The 9,083-nt window shown below is 44.0% G+C and overlaps 1 protein-coding gene across 1 annotated transcript in view; it reads left to right on the top strand.

The window, feature by feature from the left end:
• Window positions 1-6,521, top strand: part of SLC7A11 (solute carrier family 7 member 11) — a 182,836-nt gene extending 176,315 nt beyond the window's left edge. Inside the window, exon 14 of the mRNA XM_024745096.1 lies at window positions 4,589-6,521. The gene's annotated coding sequence lies outside the window, so the exon portion shown is untranslated. The remainder of the gene's footprint in view (window positions 1-4,588) is intronic.
• Window positions 6,522-9,083: the final 2,562 nt, after the last annotated feature.

Raw genomic sequence — 9,083 nt, 5'->3', positions numbered from 1 at the left:
TTTTTTTTGCTGTACGCGGGCCTCCCACTGCCGTGGCCTGTCCCGTTGCGGAGCACAGGCTCCGGACGCGCAGGCTCAGCGGCCATGGCTCACGGTCCCAGCCGCTCAGCGGCCATGGCTCACGGTCCCAGCCGCTCAGCGGCATGTGGGATCTTCCCAGCCCGGGGCACGAACCCGTGTCCCCTGCATCGGCAGGCGGACTCCCAACCACTGCACCACCAGGGAAGCCCTCTCTGCCTTCTTTGTTGGTATGAGTTATGCTCTTGGCCGTGAGTTCAATTTTAATGAATAAAATATATAAATGAGGTGTCTTTAAACAGAAACGCATATAAAACAAGGCTCTGTGTTGGGAGGTTGATGAAAATATGACCAGAGGCTGGCAGGACTCTAACTCTGTATTTTCCCTAGGAGCAGTAGTTTAGTATTTGCTAATTCAGTGTTTGTGGTGACTTTAAACATAATGAAAACCAACTATAGATAGTAATGAAATTTTACTTTAGACATTATTTTTCTGCTTATATTGAGAGAGAATTTGATTCAAGAAAATTATCACAGTCTCATAACCATTTCCCATACTTGAACTGGTCTACAGACCCTGAACCCTTTGAATAAAGGGGACGTTGGGTCCCCTTGGGGAAAGACCTTGCTATATTGTCCCAAATTTACTGTGTCAGTCACCCTCCCATCCTTCCTCAGTGGGACCTATAGGCATTGACCAGGTTTTTTGTGTAGTTTTATGGATTACTGGACACCGGCTCTGAAATCAGATTAATTCCTGGAGCTCCAAAGTGTCACTGTGGCTCAGTGGTCAGAGTAGGAGCCTGTGGAGGTTAGGTGATCAGTGGATCCAATAGGTCCCCAAACCTATTCTGTGGTTACTTATCCAGTACTGAAATGTGTAATTGGAGTAGACATACTCAGAGACTGGTTCCCTGGTCTGTGAAGTGAGGAAATTCACTAGAGTTGCCTCTATCTACCAAAATTGTGAACCGAGAGAAATGCCATATTCCTGAAGGGATTAATAGGCGTCAGTGGCACCATCAAGAACTTAGAGGTTGGAGTGTTTGTGATTTACCTGGTAGATAGCTACTCACCTCCACAAAGAGCACAAAAAAACAGTATATTTTCAGCTGGCACGGCCAACAGTACACTTTCACTGCCCTACTTTGGGGATATACGAACTTCTCAGGACCTATGTTGTAATCTATACAACAGGGATGTCCTTCAGTTTCCTTCCATAGGACATTACGCTCATCTATTACAATGATTATATAGTTCTGCTTGGGCCTGGGTGTGCAGTAAGTAGCAACTACTCTAAAGACATTGGTAAGATACATGAATGATGGTGAGAAATAAATCACACCAAAGTTAAGTGGTCTTCTAGCTTGGAGAAGTTTCTAGGTATCCAGTTGTACAGGGGCATGCTGAGATAGCCCTTTCAAGGTGAAGGGCAAGTTACTGCATCTGACCCATCCAACCACTTAGGACAAGGCACAATACCTAAGTAGGCATTTTTGGATTCTGAGAACAACACAGGACTCATCTGTGAATGTTACCCTGACCCATTTATTGAGCGACCCAGTAAGTGGCCAGCTTTGAGTGAGGCTCAGGGCAAGACCAGGCTCTGTGCAAGCCGCTCTGCCACGCGGACCACGTGACACAGCAAATCTGATGATGCTCAAAGTGTCAGGGACAGAGAGGGAGGCTGCCTGGAGGCTTCAACAGGCTCCCTAAAAGTGGCACACGCAGCACTTAGGATATTGAAGTAAAGCTAGGCCATTCTTTGCCAAAAGACTACCCCCTTCTTTCGAGAACAGCTTCTGCCTTGCTACTGGACCTTAGAGGAACTGAAACCTTGACCATGGCATGCTGTGTTACCATGTGACCTGAGCTATCCTTCCTGAGCTAGGTGTGTTCTGACTCACTATGCCATGAAGTCCGGCATGCACACCAGCACTGTGTAACAAAATAGAACCAGGTCCTGAAGGTACAGGGAAGTTGCGTGAGAAGGTTGACCAGATGACTCTTACTTCCGATACATTGTTTTCTCTTCCTCAACCTGTCCCTAAGGCCACTTGGGGAGTTCTCTATGGTCAGTTGCCTGAAGGTGGAAAATGTAGGAACTACCCACAGATGGATGGCTACAGCACCACCACCCCACTCTGTCCAGTGGACGGAACTTCAGGGTGTTTGCCTAGCGGTTCAATTAGTTTGAAAGAAGAGATGGTCGGAAAGTATGGGTTTATAGCAATTCATAGACTGTGGCCGAGTTTTTGGCCAGATGGTCAGAGGGACATAGAATGTGGAGATATTTGTGTCCTGTGAGAATGCTCAACAAGTGGTGACCTCAAGACAGAAGGGTTTCAATAACTAGGGGATGGAATGATTCAATCAGCCTCCTACCCCATTGTCTAATGGGCTCACAGAGTGACCACGATGGCAGGGTGAGATTACATGTTTCCATTCACCAAGGCCAGTCTGATGACAGTTGCTGCTGCGTTGTGTCAGCAGATGACATCAACACTGAACCCTGACATGTCACCATTCCCTGGGGGTGTCAGCAAGCTACATGGTAGCAGGTTGATTGCATAGGACTGCTTCCATAACGGAAGGGGCAGTGTTTTGTTCTTACTGAGTAGACACTTGTCCTGTAGATACGGATTTGTCTTAGATGTCCTCGATGTTTCTGCCAAAACTACCATTTGTGGAATTATAAAACATCTTGTTCCTACTTTCCATGTTTTTTTTTAACGTTACACTAGCTGTCCTGGGGCTTAGCTTCTGGCTCTAATGGAGCAATCAGCCTCCTACTAATTGCTTACCACTTAAATTTCCATTGTTTTCAAAGCCCCCTTAGTCTTGAACCATCCCATCCTTTGTCATAAAGTCATTTCCTTTGGAGGGACCTTCGGTGGACTCTGTTTGTATGTCCTGCCTCTTCTCTGTACAAAACTCGGAGCCATTGTCCCAGAGCTGACCTGGGACCCACTTCTTTTGGTGTGACCCCCTTCATTATGGGCAGGGCACTGAACAAGATTGGTAGTTTCTGGTGTTTCTGGCTTGCCTCTCGTAGCGTGAAGCCTCTATCTACCGAATGAGCTGGGGTGCGATGATGGAGACCCCAGTATTCTCAGCCTGCTATACCTGGGCTAGAGCCTCTGCCTAACAGTGGGGGCTGCTTGGAGAGCCCCCCGGCCCTTGTCTGCACCGCTCTGGAATTTAGTCTGTCTGGCCCAGGCTGTGGGGTGTTGGGAAATACTAGTGGCTCCTGGGGAGATCCGCAGCCCTTGAGCTGAGGGGTGGGGGAGTTCCCTCTTGTTGGTCACACCCACCTGAAATGCCTCTTCCATTAGCTGAGCTGTGGAGAGTATTGGGGGTGAGCAGGTCATGGCTCAAGCGCCACAGATCCTTACTGTTCCTACCAAGATGTAATAGACTGTCTTGAGTAAAGTTTTCTTTGTTTGATATATGTCCTTAGGACAGTTTCCGAGACTTAAACTTTTTTTTTTTTTTGGTAATGTTTACCAACCATAGTTGATTGACCAGAGAGCCAGTCCACAGGACTCCTCACGCTGCCTTCCTGGACCTGTATCTCCACGTTAGCTTGCTTTTGGTCGCACTTGGGATGTTACTGTATCTTGTTAGGTGGAGGCGTGGCTTTGCTACGGTTATTGGAGGTTAAGTATGATTTACTAAGATGTGTATGTATGCCAAGTCGACAAGGGGTCGATTGTGGTCATTTTGTATCGTGTCAGTTTGGCTGGGCTGGACCGTTTCCCAGAGCTCTCTTTCCTACACTTACCTAGTTAGGGTGGGCTGCGTGAGAGAGTCTTCTGGGATATTTGGAAAGCCAAGATGTAGCAACAGCTGTTCCACACACACTGTTGCTTATTTGATGACTCATTTTGTTGCTGGGAGGCCACCACCAGGCCTGCAACTGTCCCACCTTTCTCTGGAGCCTTATTCAGTTTCTCTAGATCAGAGGTGAAGATTTCACATGTCCCACCCTCTGCAGTTCTACCAAGTTCCAAGGCAACAAGTCAGATTTCTGTTGATGGTCGTGGGCTTTGCTTGTGTTTGTGCTTCCAGTATATTCTTGCTCTTTCTTCCAGACTTTTAATTCTAGCATCAGATATGAGGGCAGCAGTTCACAGATACTGGTGAACCAGCTCCCACAAGTCGGTGAAGTCAAATTCCTATTTAAAAAGCATTATTTAGATAATAATAAAGGGATCAACACAAGAAGAGGATATAACATTTTTTAACGTACATTCACCTCATGTGGGAGCACTTAAATATATAAGGCAAAAATTAACAGAGGTAAAGGGAGGAATTGACAATAATACAATAATAGTAGGGTGCTTGAACACAAAACGATAATTATTTATGTATCTCGTAGTATTTCTGCTACTTTGAAACCTCAATGCTATCAGCAAACCTTTCTCTTGTTTACACTGAAGAACTTTCTCAACATGACTCCAAAGCACAACCATGAGAAAACAGTAAGCAAAAACACTTGAGTGTTTTTGAGAGGGACAAAGCATCTGGTGTGGATAGAGAATGACCTCCTGTATCTCTCCGATTGTAGAGAACGTGAAGAAACTTGCCTCAGAACATTGTAACAACCTGATCTGTCTTCTGTGGAACACTCCCCTTCTCGTAGACGTGACCAGGTCCTGTGGTGGCCAAGATGCTCTTCCCCTGGGGCTGAGCAGAGCATCTGTGCCCTAAGATGGTGCGTGTGGCCTAGATGAATGATGCATAAAGAAAAAAAAAACTCAGACCCACCTGTTGTTGCAGACACACTTGGGTTGTTGGAGGCTTTTCTCCAGAAACACATAATGGGTAAGAATCTTGGCCTCGCCACTTTGAGACCTTAAGAAAGTTACTTAACCCCTTGTGTCTCAGTTCCCTTGTAACTCATAAAATTTTGGTAGGGATTGCAAAGTTTATGCTAGCTATTATTATGATGTGCCCACCTCCCTCAGCCCTTCAGTGTCCCTCCATGTGGGACGTTTGGGATAAGCTGAGGAGATTCTCAGGCAGTCCTTCCCAGCCGGCTTGCTCTGGGACTGTTTAGGTTCTGCTGTTGGGGTCCTTGGCCTTCTCAAGCACAGGTGTTTCCATTCTTGGTTTCTGTAGTTTCCAGATCTTGTTCTGGTTTTGGGGGGCTCTCCTTACGTTGGCCCAGCATTCAGACTCTTTGCTCAGAGCCACAGAATTTTTGGCCAAGAGGAAATAGTCTTTCCCTGCAATGTAATGTTTCTTTGTGCCCTTTGGAATGCTTTTAAGAGCCCTGCTTTTATAGGTATATTGCGCCATCTGCTGGTGACATTTATAATACCAGCCATAGCCGAGGGCTGAAATCTCGCTGTGTGCCTGGCACAGTGCAAGGTGTGTACACATTACTTCATTTAACTTTCACACCAGCTCCATCAGTCGCATCTTACACACAAGGAAACTAACGCTCAGAGGGAGTAACTTCACCATCAAACAGCTGGCGAGCCAGCATTAGACCCAAGTTGTCTGGCTCTAGAAATGGTGCATTTCATCACTATTCTACAGGAGTAGCTACTTCGAGCTCTATTAGGTTTTGCATATAAATCTTTCCTACATGCTAACGAATATGTATGGAACTTCTGTTCCATGTGGGACCTTCCCAAAGGAACTTAAACTCACATATTCAGAAAAAATATCTACCTCCTAGGATTGTTGTGAGAAATCAAGGAAATATTCTAATGTAAACAATCCAGCGTAGTATCTGACATGTAGTAGGTCCTAAATAAATATTACCGTATGTCCCCTATATACGAACCTTCAAGTTGTGAACTTTCAAAGATGGGAACATGCGTTCCCACGTCCAGTCATGTAAGTTAGTTCACGTGTCTGGCGTACATTGTCGCGTGTGTACAAGTGGTACGTGCTCTACAAGTGGTTGTGCTTTTGTGTACGTTACAGTACTGTGTAGAGTAGAGTAGTATAGTATCTTAATTGCGAGCCCAGGATGTCCGGAAGCAACTGTAAAAGCAGCGGTGATGTAGCTGGGAGTGCTAAGAAGCTCCAGGAATTGGGGGCCCAGAGAAAGGACGAAGAGAGACAAGAGGAAGAAGAAGTAACTGAAGAACCAAAGAGATTCACAGCGTGGGAAATGGCAAGGGGATTTTTCTTTATTTGAGGAGGCACTGTTCGTGTTTGAGGCACGGGACCTGAACGTAGAATGGTACATGAAAGGTGCAGCAGCCGATCAGAATGCAATCCAGTGCCACCATGTTATCTGTGACGAGAATAAAAGAGCTACTACCCAGACATCACTGGATCGTTTTTTCAAGAGGGTAGATAGAATTGAACCAGAACCTGGGCCATCAGCGTCAGGCGTTGAATGGAATTGCAGCTCGCCCTCCGTCTCCTCTTGCGGACGATCCCGATTCAGCTCTACCATCTCCCACCTCCTCTCCCTCCTCCAGTCAGGAACTCTCCCGGCCTGTTCACTCCACGCCAGCCCCTGGATGCGAGCTGTTGTACTGGACGACTGTACTTTTCAGGGGACTGTACTGTAAGATTAAAAATGTTTTCTTTATTTTTGTGTTTGTTTTTTATGTATTATTTGGGTGAAAAGTATTCTAAACCTATTACAGGACAGTACTCTACAGCCGATTGTGTTAGTTGGGTACCTAAACTTTGTTGGACTTATGAACAAATTGGACTTATGAATGCGCTCTTGGACTGGAACTCGTTTGTATGTAGGGGACTTACTGTTCCAGATCTTTCTAGTGCCTTTTTCCTGTAGCCTTAGAGCATCTTTCTGGAGAACTAAAGACATTTTAATCCCTTTTTTATCACAGAATCCTAAACTTCATGATTTGAATCCATCCTCAATTCTAGAATCTTCATTCTCTTCAGTTTCCCCACCCCCAGGCTTATCCGTAAGACTTACAGGCCTTGATTCGAATAAGATGCCTGATGACTTGCCTTGATATTTCAGGGTTGACGAGAGAGAGACAAGATCAGCTGCTCTTACTTGCTAGCTTCCTTGTTGCAGATTGAGTAATGTCAACCCTAGTTCATGTTTGCAGATCTCTTTTTAAGTGTAGGTTTGTTTGTACGCCAGCAAGGTGATTCAGGATGACTGTCATTTAGATTAGTAAGTAACGTAGTCATTCTGGGTTAGTCAGTGGGGAATATGAATCAGCATACCTGATATCAGATCAAAATATGAATGGCACACCTGCTATCCTATCAAAATGGCTTGCAACGTATGTATTCATTGTTTCAAGAAAGTGAGGGACTTTGAGTTTACCTTTGTTTCTGATGCTGACTTTGCTGAAAGTGAGGGATATTTAGATGCTCTAGGCCTTTGCGTTTTTAACCTCTCTGTGCAACTTTAGGGGGTTGGACCCAGTGATCTCTGAGGTTCGTTTCTCTTGAATTCAGTGGTTTTCAGATTTCATCCTTCATGGTTACTAGAGAGAAACCTTGACGCTTTGCTGGCTGTTTCGCAACTGGATTGAGAAATAGGCACTAGGGTTATTGTTTGCATATAACTTAAACTGTCATTAATAACATATGAGTTCGATTTCTGATACTTTTAGTGATGTCTTACAATGTTTTTATTGTGAATCATTTTCTTAAACCTTGGGTTATCAATGATTATTTAAAAAGAGCTTGAATATAAAAGAGATTTTATATAACTCTTGATAGGAAAGTATAATAGGTTTGAAATGCAATGGAAAATATAACTATAGATTTCACAGATGCATTTTAAAATTGTAACATATACTATTTCTTATTACAGTATCACCATTCCATTTGTAATTATGGATATTGCTGAATAATTTAAGTAGGTTAGTTATGATTAACCAGGCAAGAATGGTTTAAATTTGCCACTCGCTTTGCGGGAGGCTAGCTGGCCTTCTTGAGGCTAGGGGTCCATGTCTCTGACCCAGATCCTCTTTGTAAGAGAATAATAAACTACAGACGATTTGAGGATAATCTTATAAAAGGATTAAAAGATAGTCTGTAATGTAGAGGAAATATGATTTGTCTGGAGAATCAGATGGCTCACATAGTTATTACTTTGCATACGTGTAGTACAATAGACCGATTGCAGCTTACCAGGATGAAGTATTATAGTTTCGGAAGTGTTCAGGTATAGTAAACCCTTGCCTATCCATCCTTTTGTTTGCTGACATTTTGTGTGGTAATTAGTATGCAAAGGAAGTCTGCACGTGTCAGTGGGATGCACCCCTACACCTGCTCTCCCGGCTGTCTCTTTCAACAGATTGCATTCAGGACAATACAAAATACTTCTGTTCTCAATCCAAAGTAGTCATATTGGTAATACGGCATGGCTCACTAATAAGTTATTCTGAATCGCAGACCGTGTTCCAGAAGCAATGAGGGGAAAGAGACCCACGCTCACAACAGCAAGATTTACATGTCATTCTCCTTGTCTGGGTTCCACTCTGTAGTATTCTCTATTTGACTGTGTATTTAACAAAAATAAGTGAAGTCAAGAAATATGAATTTATGTGTCTCAGGAAAAGCCCAGTAAACTTTGCTTATGTTGGAAAGATATGAACTACTAGGTAGGGATTTCCACCTCTCACCATTTGCTACCAACATTGTACACTTCAAAGGCCATTCATTTCCCTCCCAGGACATGGGACCTAGTGTCCTGTGGCACATACATCATGCACCAGCAGGATTTATATGCCTACATATTAGAATTCCCTTGTTTCACAGATGAAACAGTGACCGAATACAATGTTATATATTTGGGGTGAGAGTATAGAGGTAAACAGTGAAAGTCTTCATATCAATTATTATACAACTTAAATACAGAGCAAGGGGCAGAGGAGAATTTAAAAAACAGAGCAAATAAAATAAAGCCTTTAAGTCATTTTGCTTATCTGAATTTCCTATTCCAGCTATAATTCTCCTTATAAATCAGTACTTTCTAATCTCGCTCTTGATGCAACGCTCAAGCTGACTGGGCTGAATAATAATTTTGTCCTCAGGTTGAGAGAATGGAGAAGGCATAAACAGACCTTCTAGATAATTGCATCATCCTTCCCTGCCATCCC

Source organism: Neophocaena asiaeorientalis, unplaced genomic scaffold, assembly GCF_003031525.2.
Source record: "Neophocaena asiaeorientalis asiaeorientalis breed wild unplaced genomic scaffold, Neophocaena_asiaeorientalis_V1.1 scaffold65, whole genome shotgun sequence".
Classification (NCBI taxonomy): domain Eukaryota; kingdom Metazoa; phylum Chordata; class Mammalia; order Artiodactyla; family Phocoenidae; genus Neophocaena; species Neophocaena asiaeorientalis.
Note: the sequence above shows the minus strand (reverse complement) of the source record. Positions and strands in the feature narration are given on the sequence as shown.